Source organism: Pinus tabuliformis, chromosome 7 (assembly GCF_031772625.1).
Source record: "Pinus tabuliformis cultivar Carrire ecotype Pingquan chromosome 7, CPIR1, whole genome shotgun sequence".
Lineage (NCBI taxonomy): Eukaryota > Viridiplantae > Streptophyta > Pinopsida > Pinales > Pinaceae > Pinus > Pinus tabuliformis.
Genome location: NC_142293.1, coordinates 1,808,545,928 through 1,808,562,437, shown reverse-complemented (window position 1 = coordinate 1,808,562,437; position 16,510 = coordinate 1,808,545,928). Strand labels below are relative to the sequence as shown.

Here is a 16,510-nt window from a genome sequence, read left to right as displayed (position 1 = left end):
ATAGTAATAAAATTATTTTTTAAAAGATTCTCCATCACTTATTTTGTTTTGTTTCGTCTTTCCCGACCACTCTCTTTACCAAACTCACTGAGAATGTATGGAGAATATCCTCACACAGACTTTAAACGTTTGGGCACAAATTTTAATGAGCTGATATGTACGTTGGTTACCAGTCGCTTTCATACCTTTAAAATATCAAGAACTTTTTAACAAAATCATTTTAGTAACTTCGAAAAAGCGGATTAATAAAATCTTTTAAGAAGATCGTTTTTATTCAGTGGTAATAACAACTGCTGAATAAAAGTTGTAATCTAAATATACTATAATGTGGTCCATGAGGGTCGATCGGGCGCGCGGCGGGTGTCGCGGGTTTCAAGAACCGAAGATGAAGAGATGACATCTGTATTTCTGGGTTTCCGACTTATGCATGTACAGAGCTTGCTGTCCGAGGCTCGAATGACGACTTGGTACAGGAACTTGCGGTTGGGATGCACAAATTTGTTACAGGATGCAGTGGCTGCTTTCGAGTTGGTTGGAAGAGTCTCCTAATCACCGAAGCCACAAAACCGTCCAGTTTTAACTTGCTGTCGGGATGCACGAATTTGTACGGGATGCAGTGCCTGCTTTCGAGTTGGTTGGAAGCGTCTCCTAATCACCGAAGCCAGAAAACCGTCCAGTTTTTCCCTGCAAATTGCCAAACCCCAAATCTTTGAGGTATGCTCTGCTTTTCTGTCTGCAACTGCATTTAATACACAAAGTGTAGGCTCTGGTTTTGTCCTCTTGTCTACAACACTTATACAGCTTATCAGTAAATGTAACGCTGATATTTTCTTTTTATTTTGCACATAGTAGTTTTCTAAATGTCATGTTGATTTTCTCCTGTATGTGTGTCCGTGTAACAGATTCCATGGAAATGAACTCACTAATACAAAGGAAGTCACAAAGATAATCATACTGCTTAGTGACTATTTTTCTTTTAAAGATCCATTAAAATGAAGCCATTCCATTCTCTTGCAGCCCTCTTCAATAAATCAGTGAAATAACGTCATACCAAATAAATACATAGCGTCGCCACCAGGGGAGGTCACCGAAGTTTTACAGCATGACTGGTGCACTCAAATTTGTAGAACAAACAGAGGAACAAATTATGCTAGTGTTGTGGTATTTAAATTTGCTTCTATAGGTCTGTTTTTGAATACGATTTAGAATTTCTATTTTTCAGAAATAGAACCGAAGATTACATTTATGGGAGAGATTGCGATTTGTTGGATATGACATTTGTTTTTCTGTGGCTTCCAATTTATGCATGTGCAGCACCAGTTTGTACATGAACTTCATGTCGGAGCACGAGTTTGTACAGGATGCAAGCACTTTTTGGAGTTGGTGGAGTTGGTTGGAAGAGCCGCTTAATTGCACCCAACACTAGAAAACTGCCCAGTTTTGCTCTGCAAATTGCAAAAACCAAAATGTATGCTCTGTTTTCCTTTCTGGAGTGCAGTGCCATTGTTTTGTTATTTTGTATATAGCAGTGCTAGTGTTGCAGGATCTAAAATTTCTTTTAGAGTTCTGTACTTGAGTTCGATTTCGAATTTCAATTTTTCATAAATAGAACCGAAGCTTACATTAGCTTATGTTGTTGGAGATGACATTTATTTTTCTTTGACTTCCAACTTATGCTTGAGCAGGAGCTTGCTGTCGGATCACAAATTTGTCTAGGATGCAAGCACTTTTTGGAGTTCGTTGGAATAGCCGCTTAATTGCACCCAAAACTAGAAAACTGCCCAGTTTTAAGGAGTTTTGTATAGAGCACTGCTATTTCTTTTTTTTGCTCTTTTTTTCTACCTTTCAAGGTGATGCGAATCCTCTTCCTTAACCAGCCAACCAGTGAAGTTCACCTGTGCTTTTCCATCCTGCCACTTCTTATAATGGTGAGTACTTAGATCAATTTTTTCTACTCTATGACTAATTTTAAATTATAGATTTGTTTTCCAATAATCTTTTTATTTTTATGGATTTGTTTTGACTCGGAAAGAAAAGTTTAAAAACGAAGGCTGAGTGCTGGGTGGTTTTGTTGTGTTTTTGTTTTAAAATGATTTATTGTATTTGCATATTAAATATCATTTTATAAGCAATGAAAAGCAAGTGGTATGTTTATTAATTATCTATTGCATTTTCCAGTAACTATTATTTTGAATGCTTTTCAAATTAATATACTTGTACTATTAACTGTAATTTATAGCTCTAATACTAAGATATTGATTTGTTTTATAATTACTCTTTTTCAATTGTTTGATGTATAAATGAAGTCGTGTGACTTGACTCATTCTTTTATAGGCTAGGGCGGAATAGCCTTTTTAATGCCTTTCTAATTAATGGTTTCTTTAGATATTGATTGAATTGTTATTGTGTAATGGGTTCCTTAATGGCTTCTTTGGATGTTGATTGAATTGTTATTCTGAACATCATTTCAGAGTCTTGCATGATTGGGTTGTTATTGTGTGATGGGTTCCTTAATGGCTTTCTTGAATGTTGATGGAATTGTTATTTTGAACATCATTTCAGAGTCTTGTATGGTTTCTTCCCCTAATTTAGTTTGGTGTATTAAAAATTTAAAAGTAGCCCCTGCAAATGCCGACTCTGTTAATAATTGAATTAAGTGTGACTTTAGCATTTTCTATTGCAAATTCAATATTTAAGATTAAATTAATATAATCTAATTTTATTTTCTCACTGTGCGATTCAACCATCTTTGTGCATGGCAGTAGGACAAATCATGCAATTAGGAAGGCAACCCCAAGTCTGGAACTCCTCTCATCGTGGTTTTTCTACCCCTTCGAGGCATCTCATGGTAGGTACACACATTACCCTAGCTCCACCCACATATAACCAGAGATTTTTATTTTTAATTTTATTTTACATAAGAGTAAATTTGATTGATCATTTTGTTATTATTATTTTATTTTTCTACTCTAATTATTTATTAGTATTAATGGGATGTGGTTAAATGATTAAGGTGGGATATTATCATGTGCATACTTAATTATTAATGTAAATGAGTAATATAATGATTAATCCTTTAGACCACTCACAAATTTAGATATAGTGTGAAACTTTTGTTTATACATAAGAAATTTACATATAATATGAAACTTTAGTGTATATTTAAGAGACATGTTCAATTTAGTTTTTTTTTTTTGATTAAAAGTTATATTTAATTATTTTAAAAGTTTAAACATTTAATAGTTTGTCTCAAATTATAAATAATGAATAAAAAGTTACACTAAAAAGTTAAATTATTGGTTGGTTTTTATATAGAAAATTAATTTGAAAAAATATTTTATTTACATATTTCTTTTGCATTCTTCATTCCCTATAAATTCTTGTAAAGATTTCATTATTGGATTTTGTTTTTATACTATGTGATGTCACTTACATTAATGTCCAATGTTTTTTTCTTAATACTTTTGAAGATTTTAAAAGAGCATTTTAAAGGTCTAACTAGTTGCTTTAGCAACTTGTACTAATCAATTGGGTTTAGCCTGAGTGATTCTGTGATTCAATTGGGTTTAGCTTGAGTGATTATGTGATTGAGTGTTGTTCTCTCCACTTAGGTTTTATTCCCATAAGTGACATGTCAAAACTTTGAGCTTGTATAGAATCCAATTTACCTTGAGTACCATCCTTGGAATAAGGGGAAGTGCCTTGTGGATTATCACATGCCAATAACCTTCACATATAACACTAATTAAATACACCATGATTATGCCCAACAATTATGATCAAAATTTGATTTCGTCCATGGTTTAATCTATGCTACTAAGTCATTAAAATGTGATGCCTAAATGCCCATGCTATGAGAGAGGTCTCTTTTAGTGCCTAAAATAGAGGTTTGATTACAGTAATAAGTCATTATAAAAGTTTAAAATGTGTTTCTTACATGTGTATCCTATGAAAGAGGTCTAACCTCTATTTTAGTGCTTGAAACATAGTTGTGGATGCTATGTCACAACTATCCCAACTTGCAAACTAACTGAACCTAACTTGATAAGTGTATTCACTTTCTTTTTCAATCTATTAAATTGTATAGTTGTTGCCACTTCTTTTAGTTAAATTGTATTGTTGCTCTCTTTGGTGTTTTGTTCCCCTATCTCTTGCTCGATTATCACATTAGGCAATTATGTGTGACCCCAGGTCCTTGCATTCTCAAATTATGCTCTTGGTAGGCAATTAATATCAATATTTACTTGCCCCCAAGGGGCAACTTGATTGGTGATGGGAATGATATGAAGTCTTATGGAAAGTATGAGGTTTGAGGTTCAAATCCCCTTGATTTACTGTGTTGCCTCAAAATCTAAGAGGCCTTGTGAGATGCCTCACAAGGTGAGAACTAGACTAAGATGCAACAATGAGGTGGTTGCCATTGTCACCTTAGCACTCCAACTTGCTCTTTAGTGGAATTTCACCACACGGGAGGCTTCCTAGTATATATCACCTAAAGGTATTCTACGTCAATGGGATCAAGGTGATGTAAGATAGACTTGATCAAGGTATTTCTTACTTGGATTAGGGCACAATTCTTTATGTAAAGGAACAATCGACCATTCAAGAAGAATAGAGAGGGGCACTTGAACCCTAGGGTTTCAAGATAGGATTAAAAAACCAATGCATCTAGACATACAAGCACAAGGAAAAAGTTTGCTTTAAGGGTATGATCAACAATATGGAATGGAAAACCTTCAACAAGCCCTAAGTTGAAGCCTTTTTGCTGAACTAGGGTTTTCAAGAGGCCCTAAATCGCTTAAGGTTGATGACATCAGCCCTAATAAGCCAATTTTCACCAAAGGAAAAAACTAGATTTTGAGGTGATGAGGTCAAACAAGGTGAAATAATGCCAAATCGACTCTAACATTGCCTTAGGATAAGGATAAGAGAGAGGAAAAGAGTAAAGTTTTTAAGATTTTGATTATCAAAAGGGATCTTAGTGCCTTTTCCCTACTTGGGTAATGGAGTCTTAGGAATTTTAAATATAGAGATATCAAATTTTTGCATGGAGTAAGGGGGAAAGGGTAATGGACACACTACTTCAATCCAATTTTCTCAAGTAGTGCCCCTCCTATTATTCTAAGGCCTTAGAGGAGGTCTCATCGGACTAGGGCTAAAGATTAACCCCCTTGGTAAGGTGAGAGGACAAGTTTATAGTCAAGATCGGTCAATTATCCATATCACCCCTTTATCCGTGTAAAAATGCCCAAAACATTAAGTAAAAGCACTCGATTGCAAAATGGTCAAAGTATCTGTTGAGTGGTAGCCCACCTTCATTCAAGAGGAATGATGGATGACCGGTGCAGATGGTGGAGAAAAACTGGCATATCATATCAATGAACAATGTGTAGGGCCGCTGGTTGGGTGGATGTCCAAGATAGGAGAAAACGTTTTCTCATATAGGGTTTACCCAGTTTGGTGGGTAAAACCTCTTACCTCATCAATCATGGAGTCAGGGGCAATATATTGGTTAAGGAGGTTCTCCCTCTTACTTGAAAATGAAATTCCAAAGAGATCAAGCTACAAACGGCTATCCAAAAAGATGGGCATTCTTTAGGCCCCATCATGCCCATTCTTTTGGAATGCTAATCCTTTTTCAGTTGACCAAATGCAACCCTCTATACTTCCCACTACCTCTCTAAATATAATAATATATAACTTCCTTATCTTTTCTAAGATACCTTTTGGTATGTACACTAGGAGGTGCCAATAAATTGGTAGAGCTTCTAGAACTGATTTGACCAATACCAACCTACCTACTCTGGACAACCACCTATTGCACCAAAAATGAATCCTTTTTCCAACTCAACCAACCAACCAGTGCTAATTAGCTTTCTTATAGTTATTTGGTTGGATATTAAACCCAAGGTATCTTATCCCTTATTCTGGATTTCCTCGAGCATAGGGTAGTACAACCTCCAACTGAGCCAAAAGATTGTCATCCAGAGAAAAAACATAAGCGATTGACTTATGTCCGTTCACCTTCATCCCAGTCCCAAACAATATAGGTTTAAAATATCCATCACTTTGCGAATTTCCCAAGGATTTCTAGAAAAAAAATGTAGTATATCGTTGACAAGATGTGTTATTAAAACATGTCTGCCAACCGGTACACCACTCACCATCCTTATAGCCTTTGCATTTACTTAATCATCTGCTCAACCCCTCGGAAAATAGTAGAAATAAGTATGGGGATAAAGGATAAAAGAGGGTGCATGTTAATGTCTCTTTTAATCCTATGAGATGGTTATTGAAAATGTGACTTGTTGCTTGATCTTTTCTCTTGGATATTTTGGGTTTTATGTTGAGTAGCTAGTGTTGTTATTGCTGGAAATGATCTCTTTGAAGACAAGTCTTTTCCAATGAAAAGAGACTAAGTGTGATGATTTTGTCCCTCCTTAACCCTTGTCATAATGTTGATATTGGGAAAGATTTATGTTTTAATAAAAAAGGGCACATATTAATGGCACTTTTAATCCTATGAGACAATTATTGAAATGTGACTTCTTGTTGTTGAGCAATCAAGGGCAGCTAGATTAGGGTGATTTCTCTTTACTTTGATAATTGCTTGTGATGTTCTCGTACTTTAACTTGATGTACTTGTAATTAACTTATTCTTTACTTGATTATTATAGTGTTCTTATCATCAAACAACTAGCAAACTATGAAGATCAATAGTACACGAGGACATAATATGTAGGCTGCTATCCAGGGCCAAAACCTCTCCTAAAGAGGAAAACCCACAAGTAATTCTTCTCTTCTTATGGAATCTTCATATGATGAATTCCAAGACCTTATACCCAAGATAGAGACCCCTCCAAGACCAAGTCAACCTTCCTTCTTGATGAGCCTTCCTTACACATCATCCAACAACAAATTTTTGGTCCTTCAGCTATTATTGCAACTTTGACCCCCAACTACTTCTACAACTTCGATCTAGCAGCGTCTCCAACAACTTCGACCTATTAGCTTTACTTGTATCTTCGACCTAGCATCTTCACTTCGACATAGCAACTTCACTTTGACCTAGTAGCTTCACTTCGACCTAACAACTGTTGATTTGGGGTAGCATCAGATGTGCTCTAGGCATCAAATTTTACAGGGAGGCTTGGGCACATGTATTCCAAAGACCCCAGAAAGCGTTTTGGGAAATTCCACCCAGAAACAATTTTATTAAAATAATTAATATTTTTTAATGGGACCCTAAGTCTAAACTTAGGAAATTAAAAATATTAATGGGTATTAATCTAATTGTGGGTGTAACTTCTAGAAGAAGACGAGGATCAAGCTAAAATGATCTTAGCCATTTATTAGTTTTTAATTTGGGCCATTGAATGTCAATGAGAAGATTATTTAAGGGAGCTTGAGGGTCATTTGGAAGACACACTGAGAGATCAAGAGATCGAATTTTTGAAGTGAGATGTTCTCAGGAGGAAATTCTGATCAAGTAGATTTCATACAGTGAGGGGCAGTGAGTATCCGGAAGAAGGAAGTTTTCCTGGGCCGAAGAGTACGAGGCAGAGAGAGGGCAAAACGACGTCCAGAGAGAGGCAGACGCTGGCCCACGCAGATTTGACGTAGCGGCAATGCAGGGCTTAGAGGGAAATCAAATTCTTGTTGAGGAAATCAAGTTTTTGTAGTCGGGAGCCGGGGTGTGAGACTAGGAGGCAGAGATTTGGATTTTCTAGCTAGCAGAGGGTCCAAAGAAGGAGCAACGTGATACCCAACAGGGGTGACGCAGGAACTGCGTGGGAGTGACGTAGTTCTGCGCAAAGGCTCCAGTTCAGTGTGATCATACTTAGATTCTCCCAGTGACAGGGTGAGAGCACTTCACCATTTGTTTTGTCCAATTTCTCTCTGTATCAGATTGCTAGTTGAGCATCCAAGAATTGTACTTAGATTTACTACTGCATAATAATAAAACCCTCAGATCTGCTGCACCGGTTTTCCCACATTGGGTTTTTCCAGGGACATTTGTCCAAAAATAATGGTGTTATTGTGTTGTATTTTCTTTCTTGCTCAGTCTCTTGTTTCCGCATATAAATTAATTAAGTGAAGGCTGCAGTGTATGTATTTCAATATTTGCCATAGGAAAGTGCAAATAACTTGTTCATGTAAATCTAACAAGTAGGAGAAATATCATCAGTTGCTGCAGGAGGGATTCCGGTTTAGGAATTTTTACAACAACTTCACTTCGACCTAGCAACTTCACTTGTCGCTTCGCTTTGACCTAGATCTTCTTTGAACGTGAGAGAGAGTGAGACCCAAAAACTTTAATTCCAACTTCTTTCTTGAACTTCGCTTGCCTTTTTAGACTTCTTCTCCTTATGATCAAACTTCTTTTTTTGCTTGAACGGATGTCTTGGATGGCTTCTTCAAGTGATGTCGAATGCACTTATATATAGGCTTCCAAGGGATACGAATTGCCTTCATGAGGCCAACTTGTTCTCTTGTAGACCGACTTGATCTTGGAGGGTCTTTTGACACAATTTTGACTCAAATAAATTCTTTTGACTTGATACAAAATGCCCAATAGGGTCTATTACATATGAAAATGACTCTTTTGACTTCTTGACTCTATGACAAACCTTATAAGCACACAATGGGTGCTTTGACCTAAAATTAAGTTGACCTTGAGCATGAAACCCATGCTATAAAATAACAATAATAATTTTTCTTCTCTTTTACATCAAATACATAAAATCAAGAATATATAAGGCATTATGAAGATCAAACGTAGTTATATATTTCAACACTCCCTCTTAACTAAGGAGGTATTCATAAATGGTACATGGACATTCTCATACTGAAGAATTCTTGTAAGAGGAGTCGGATTGGTAAGCCATCTCATAAGCTATCTTTTTAGCTTATATTAGTGCATCTTATCACATCAACCAACATTGTCATATAGCAAGGCCTTGACTAACAACTCTATCTCTCCACTAGATTAGATCACAATGCTAGGGAGACAATGATTTATAGACATCATTGTATCTCAAGGCACATACACCATCTGGATGTTCACAAGTTATGTTCTTTTAGTGCCATTCCCATCTTGGATTTACACATCCTCATGGAATCTCCTCTTCGACTACTCTTGCCTATTGGATGCCCTACCTCATCCTCAAAGAGTATTGGTATCAGTCTCAGATGCTTACCCAATCCTCCATTCTTTCTTCATAATGTGAAGACAAAAATGATGTGTCTATCTCTCCCTCTTAACTAGGGAGGATCTACTCATTCCTATGAAAGGAATATACTCAAGCTCCCTCTTAACTAGGGACTTGTTTCCAACAACAACTATTTGCTCTTCGGTGGAGATCATGGTACTATCAACTACTTGTAGGGCTCCTCCTTTCTGCATTATCATGTCATGGATGAACTTCAACTTCTTCATCATGGAGCCATCTTCTTTATAACTTCTTTGTAGGGTTTCAACCATCTTCTACATCACTTCCCTTTAACGAAACATAGTGTTGAACCAATAGTCATGTCATCCTTCTCTTCATTGGAAAGTGACCTTCTTTGTCATCATCTTGGCTATGCTTCATACTGCTACCTCTTCCAAGTCATGTTCCTTTCAAAATCATCCATCCAATTTTTGTAAGTGAATTTCTACAACCTTCTTCCGGTAGCCTTGTTCCAACCCAACTAGATGCTTGCTTTCAAAAATCAAAAGTGAATCATTAAATCAAAATTACCTCTTTATGATGGCCCTTTGTCATGTCATTTGTTTTTGCAACATCAACATCTTGCACATTGTATGAATCCATCTCCAAGACATTCATTACCAAGGTTCTTTTTTCTCCTTCATACTTATTAGGGTTTTTTTTATCTTTTTTCATGGAGATGTCATAGATTAATTCTTCTAGATGTTGATTAATATTTTTATCTAAGTAGCTATAGATACATCTTTATGAACTCTCCTCCTATCTTCTTCATATAATGCTTCTTCGGAATTTTTATATATAGCTCCCTTTTTATATAGGAACAATTGTTTCCAACCACCTCATATTCTCCATGAGGTCACATAATGTTGATTCTATCATGTCATCATGTAGAAGAGTTCAAGGCATGTTGTATTTATGCCTTCATGTATCATTCATAAGGAAGAGTCCCTTCTTCTTCAATCATGCTCATGAGATAAAGCATTCTGACCACTCTATCTTTATCAGTCTATCAAAGTTAACAAATATATGCATTCTTCCAGCATGTTATCATCTAGGCTTCCTTCAATAGTTTCATTTTCTTTGCTTGAAAATGAAAATGCTTCAAATAAATTGTCATGCCGCACTTCTCTGTCACCATACCTTCATCCTTCTAAACTGTGGATCCCACACTAGGTGGAATGTAGAATATCTTTTGCTTGAAAATGAAAATGCTTCAAATAAATTGTCATGCCGCACTTCTCTGTCACCATACCTTCATCCTTCTAAACTGTGGATCCCACACTAGGTGGAATGTAGAATATCTATGTGAAACTTGCTTCTTCTAAGTAGAGGTGAACCTTTTAACAAATATTCCAATGGATGATCTAATTGATCCTCATTTTGTGAATGCTTCTTTCTAATGATGATTAGGTGTTATGGTCTTCTTTCTATCTTGCTAGATGACTTGCTTCAACCATATATATTATAAACTGCTACTTCGATTATCCTTTCATGCTTCTAAAATGATGCCATTTCAATTTTTACTATGATGCATCTTATCATGACTGTAATGCTTCGTACCATGACTTGCTAACTTATATACTAAATGTGTGAGATACCTTTTAATAATAGAGTTCTTTTACTTCTTCTTTCTTTGACTTCTTCTCTTCTGGTTCATCTACTTCTTCGGTCACATGGGCTTCACTTCTTTCTTTTCTTTTCTTGTTGCCCTTCTTGAGTTTAGGACAATTCCTTTTGAAGTGCCCATATTCATTACATTCATAGCACTGAATTTTAGACATGAAGATTTTCTTTTGAAAACTTTTTCGAGGCTCAAACTTTCCAAACTTCCCTTTCCTCCTTGTCATAACTGCATATGCTTGTGTTTGCTCATTTGATCCAACATCATTCTTTGCCTTTAATCTGGTTTCTTCAATCTTACATAATGACCATATATCATTGAATGGTGTTGCCCCATTCATCTAGTAATGCATTGAGTACAAGAGTGGTCATTTATGGATCTGACATAGTTTCTCCTAGCTCTTGTAGTTGATCTCTTATTTGAGATACTTTCATGAGATATGAGGCTATCCCTTCTTCCTTTGATACTTTCATCTTGTGTAATTCGGTTCTTAAAGATATTATTTCTCCTGCAATACTTACAAAGAACAAATTCCACCAACTTGTCATAGATTTCTTCTGATGACTTCAACTTTGCTACATAGGGAATGAGAGAATCTTTGATCGACTCAATGAGGATTCTTTGAGCCCTTACTTCTCCTTTCATATGCTTTGATAATGCTTGAGATTGTTCTTGTGAAGTTTTGGAGATTGAGCCCATGACATATTTAATAACTTCATTTTCTATGAGGATCAAATCCATTCTCTTCTTCCATGCAAGGTAGTTCGATGTCCCAACAAGTTTGTTGTTCTCCTTGCAGAAAATAGTCATTTGGTTTGTAGATTGAGACATGAAATATAAAGTACTTACTTGTCAAATGAAGATGCCTCCTTGATGATGATGTCTTCCACTAGATGCTTCCTTGATGGTTTTCCTACTTCAAAAAGACAATGCTCCTTCTTCAAGATAAGGAGAGATGTTCTTTTTTAAAAACATTTGAGATGTGATCCCTGCTTCCAAGTGAGGGAGATATCTATGATTCCTTTGATGATGGAGTGCTCTTCTTGCTTCCTTTGGATGTAGAATGTGAGAGACTTCCCAAGATGCTTGGAGGGAGGGTCTTTGAGGTCTTCCTTTCTTCTTCAAAAATTCGTCCTTCAAGATGATAGGATTTTTGTGATGTGATGACTAGGTCTCCTTGATGTTCTTCTTATTGTATTTGGCCCTTATGTATCCTTCTTCAATTGAGTGATCTTCAAATTGCCTCTTCTTGTCACCTTATCTCTAATACCATGTTGAGAAATCAAGGGCAGCTACATTAGGGTGATTTCTCTTTACTTTGATAATGACTTCTAATGTTCTCTTACTTTAACTTGATTTACTTGTAATTAACTTCTTCTTTACTTGATTATTATAGTGTTCTTATCATCAAACAACTACCAAACTAGGAAGATCAATAGTACACGAGGACACAAGATGTAGGTTGCTAGCCAGGGCCAAAACCTCTCCTAGAGAGGAAAACACACAAGTAGTTCTTCTCTTCTTATAGGATCTTCAAGTGATGAATTCCAAGACCTTAGACCCAAGATAGAGACCCCTCCAAGACCAAGTCAACCTTTCTTCTTGATGAGTTTTCCTTACACAACTTCCAACAACAAGTTTTCGGTCATCCAGCTACTACTGCAACTTCGACCCTTAGCTACTTCTACAACTTCGATATAACAACGCTTCCTGCAACTTCAACCTATCAACTTTACTTCCAAGAGAGAGAGAGAGAGAGAGAGAGAGAGATAGAAACTTAATTCCAACTTCTTTCGTCAACTTCGCTTGCCCTTTTAGACTTCTTCTCCTTATGGTCGAACTTCTTTTTTTGCTTGAACGAATGTCTTGGATGTCTTCTCAAATGAGGTCGAATGCACTTATATATAGGCTTCCAAAGGGTATGAATTGACTTCATGAGGCCGACTTGATCTTGGAGTGTATTTTGACACAATTTTGACTCAAATAAACTCTTTTGACTTGATACTAAATGCCCAATAGGGTCTATTACATATGACAATGACTTTTTTGACTTCTTGACTCTATGACAAATGCTACAAGCACACAATGGGTGCTTTGACATAAAAGTAAATTGACCTTGAGCATGAAACTCATGCTATAAAATAACATTAATAATTTTTCTTTTCTCTTTTACATCAAATACATAAAATCCAAAATACATAAGACATTATGAAGACTGAACTTAGTTACATATTTGAACAGTTTCTTGGGTTGTCATTTGAAGGTTGCCTTTCTTGTTCCTTTCCTTTGTCATCTCATGGTTCTTCCTTTACTATTTGGGTTGCATGTTATTTTGACTTTAACATATTCATTGCAATGGTGCATCTATTGCTAGCTAGGGCACTTACTCTCATATAGTTTTAAATTCATTTGGACTAGTCATGGCACTTCAGTGTATGGCTTGAATACAACTTCTTCACATATCTTCAAGCCCTCTTTGTGTGAAAATTCTATTGCAGTTAATCAGGTTATTATTCTCCTATCTTTTATAGGTTATTTGTCCCAAAATATTATTTACTGCAAATACTAAATAAAACACAACTGCAAATTTCACCAAACAATAAGCCACATGAACTGAGAAAACATCACACACATAAAATCGACACCAATATTTTGGACAAATTGTCCTTGGAAAAACCCCAAGATGGGGAAAAATAGTTTTGTAGATGAGGGTTTATTTTATTAATTCTTCAGCAAATTGAGAATGTACATAAACTACTTGCCTTCCACTGGCAAAGCTCCGACAATTTTTCTCTTCACTATAGCTGACCAAATCAAACCTCTGCAAATCAATTCAACCTCTCCTGAGCAATTCGCTTTGCCTTTGTGAACTCGCACTGCCCATTAGAAATGTGCATTGGCCTTTTTGGCAACTCGCTCTGCCTCCGAAAATTGATCCTGCAAGTTTATCTGCCTCCAACAATTCACTCAGCCTATTCGCATTGCCTCCAGTGAATTGCTCTGGCAACTGGCAACTCACATTGGTAAATTTGGCTGGCCTTTTGCAAAATAATTTGGCCTCCTTCGGTCTCTCAGAAAACTAGAATGACTATGAAGAATTTCCTCTGACAAATCTCTCCCCAATTTCTCTGTTGAAACCTCGTAGCTGGTGTCTCGCACACTATCGTTGCGCCTTCTTTGCTCACTCAAATTGTGTCTCTAAGAGCCCCATCGATTTATTCTTATAATATCTTGTTGACAAATCAACGACCACAATCTAATGACAATCGATCGCTAAGATCATCTTGACCCCATCAAGTCACTTTTCTAGAAGTCACTATAGAGAAATCAACTTGTCTCAATTAATACTGATTAATTAACCTATTTTCCTAAGTTAGACTTAGGAAAATAATTGAAACTGGTTAATAAATCTAATTAAGACATTTTACCTTTATAAAATAAATTGGGCTTGGAGATAATTAATCCAATTGTGTTCCTAGCCTCATTGATACCACTTGAGACTAGAACACTTGTCCGAGCTACATAAACTAACACTCCCTCTTAGCGAGGAAGGTGTTCTGCACAACACCCATCTTATCTTTGAAGAAGATGAATCTTGCCTTTCCCAAGGCCTTCGTCAAGATATTTGCTACCTGCTGATCTATAGGTATATATTGTAGCTGAATTGTCTCATGCTGTACACAATCCTTGATGAAATGATATCTAATGTCTATATGCTTTGACCTGTCATGAAACACCAAATTCTCAGATAGCCTGATGCAACATCCTTGATGAAATGATATCTAATGTCTATATGCTTTGACTTGCCATGAAACACCAACTTCTTAGATAGCCTGATGCAACTCCGATTGTTGCAGTGTATCACTGTCGTCTTCACCCTTTGACCAAACAAGGCTACTAACAACTCCCGAAGACAAATGGCCTGGCATGTCGCCATGCTAGCTGCTATGTACTCCGCTTCTATAGAGCTCAATGCGACGAACTTCTGCTTCCTATTGTACCAAGAGACAACTCCCAATCCCGTGCTAAAGCAACACCCTAAAGTGCTTTTCTCGTCCATTGTACTTCTTGCCCAGTCTGCATCAGTACAACCCATCAACCTAATACCATCACCTCGAGTATATCTGATGCCATACTCGATTGTAGCTCATAAATAACGCAACACATGCTTCATTGTTGTCTAGAGAACCTTCTTCAGTTCAACCATGAATTAACTAAGAGAGTTTACCGCAAAGGATATATTTGGCTTGGTGTTGACCAAATACATAAGAGAGTCGATCATTTGTCTGTAGAGCATGGGGTTGACATCCTTCTCCTTGGATATACCTACCTTCTTCCAATTGGTTATCATGGGCGTAGACATGGCTTTGCAATCTTCCATCTCAAATCTCCTCAAGATGTTGATGTAGTATTTCCTTTGCCCAGGGAAAATCTCCCCATCTATCTACCACACCTCCATGCCTAGAAAGTAGTGCATAAGCCCCAAGTCTTTCATCTTGAACTCTGTTGCAAGGTCCCTCTTGCATTCCTCTGAGTCCCAATGAACCTGTCAAGAACAAGTCATCCACATATAGGACAAGAATGAGTACCTCACCCCCAACCATCAAGTAGTAGAGGTTTACATCCGCCTCACTCTTCACAAAGCCCATCCCTTGCAAGTAACTTTCTATGCCCTCATACCACACCTTGGGAGCCTACTTGAGCCTGTATAAAGCTCTCTTCAGTCTGCACACATGGGTCTCGCTGCTGTGTGCTATAGAGCCCTCCAGTTGTTCAATGTACAGTTCCTCCTCCAACTCGCCATTGAGGAATGTCGTCTTGACATCCATCTGATGGATTTGTTGTCCCATCTATGCTGTTAGTGAGATCATTGCCCCAATAGAAGTAGACCTGGCCACAAGAGCGAATATCTCCTCATAGTCTATTCCCTCATTTTGAGAGAACCCCTTGGCCACAAACTTCGTCTTGTATTTCTTGATGTTGCCATCTACATTATGCTTGATCTTGTAGATCCAACGTGATCCAACCATTGCCTTGTCTGTCAGTCTAGGCACCACCTCCCAAACATCGTTATGCATGATCGAGGTATACTCAACCATTGCATCATGCCACACTTGTTGTTGTGTAGCCTCCTGATAGCTAGTAGGCCCGATATCCACGAACTGACTCACTAATGCTATGTAGCCAGTGTACCTGTCTGGTTGTCTCTGCTCTCTCTTGCCCGTCCTAGGAGTCCCCACAAACTCTTGAGCATCCCTGAGTGTCTGCTGAACCTCTCGGTTCCTCCTACCAACTGTGGAATGTGGAATCTAGATTTCCACATCCTCCCGATGCATCTCTCGAATCTGCTGCCCCTGTTGCTGCATGCTTTGCAAGCTCTCAGGAACACCTATACCTGAGCCTGTGCTCACACTGGTAACTATAATCGTACTGTCATGTCCTTGAGCCTGCTACTCTGTCCTTGGAGATTTTGTTGGCTTCTCACTCTGATCAACTGCTACTGACAAATCTCTGGACCTCCTATATGCCTTTTCCTCCATAAATTTGACATCTCTCCTGACAATAATCCTCCTGGCCCTTGGTATGAATATCTAATATGCCTTAGAAGTCTCATTGTACCCAACAAAGTACCCCTTCTCTGCAGTCTGATCCAACTTCGAACGTGTTTCTCCTGGAA

At 37.3% G+C, this 16,510-nt stretch overlaps 1 long non-coding RNA gene across 2 annotated transcripts; it reads left to right on the top strand.

The window, feature by feature from the left end:
* The first annotated feature begins 344 nt into the window (after positions 1-344).
* Positions 345-1,922, top strand: LOC149255605 (uncharacterized). 2 transcript variants are annotated; one of them, XR_016266392.1, is made up of 4 exons: positions 345-714; positions 1,018-1,183; positions 1,315-1,468; positions 1,686-1,922. It is a non-coding gene; the product is annotated as an uncharacterized LOC149255605 (long non-coding RNA). The 2 variants fall into 2 exon arrangements; XR_016266391.1 differs by having other exon boundaries at positions 903-1,183.
* Positions 1,923-16,510: the final 14,588 nt, after the last annotated feature.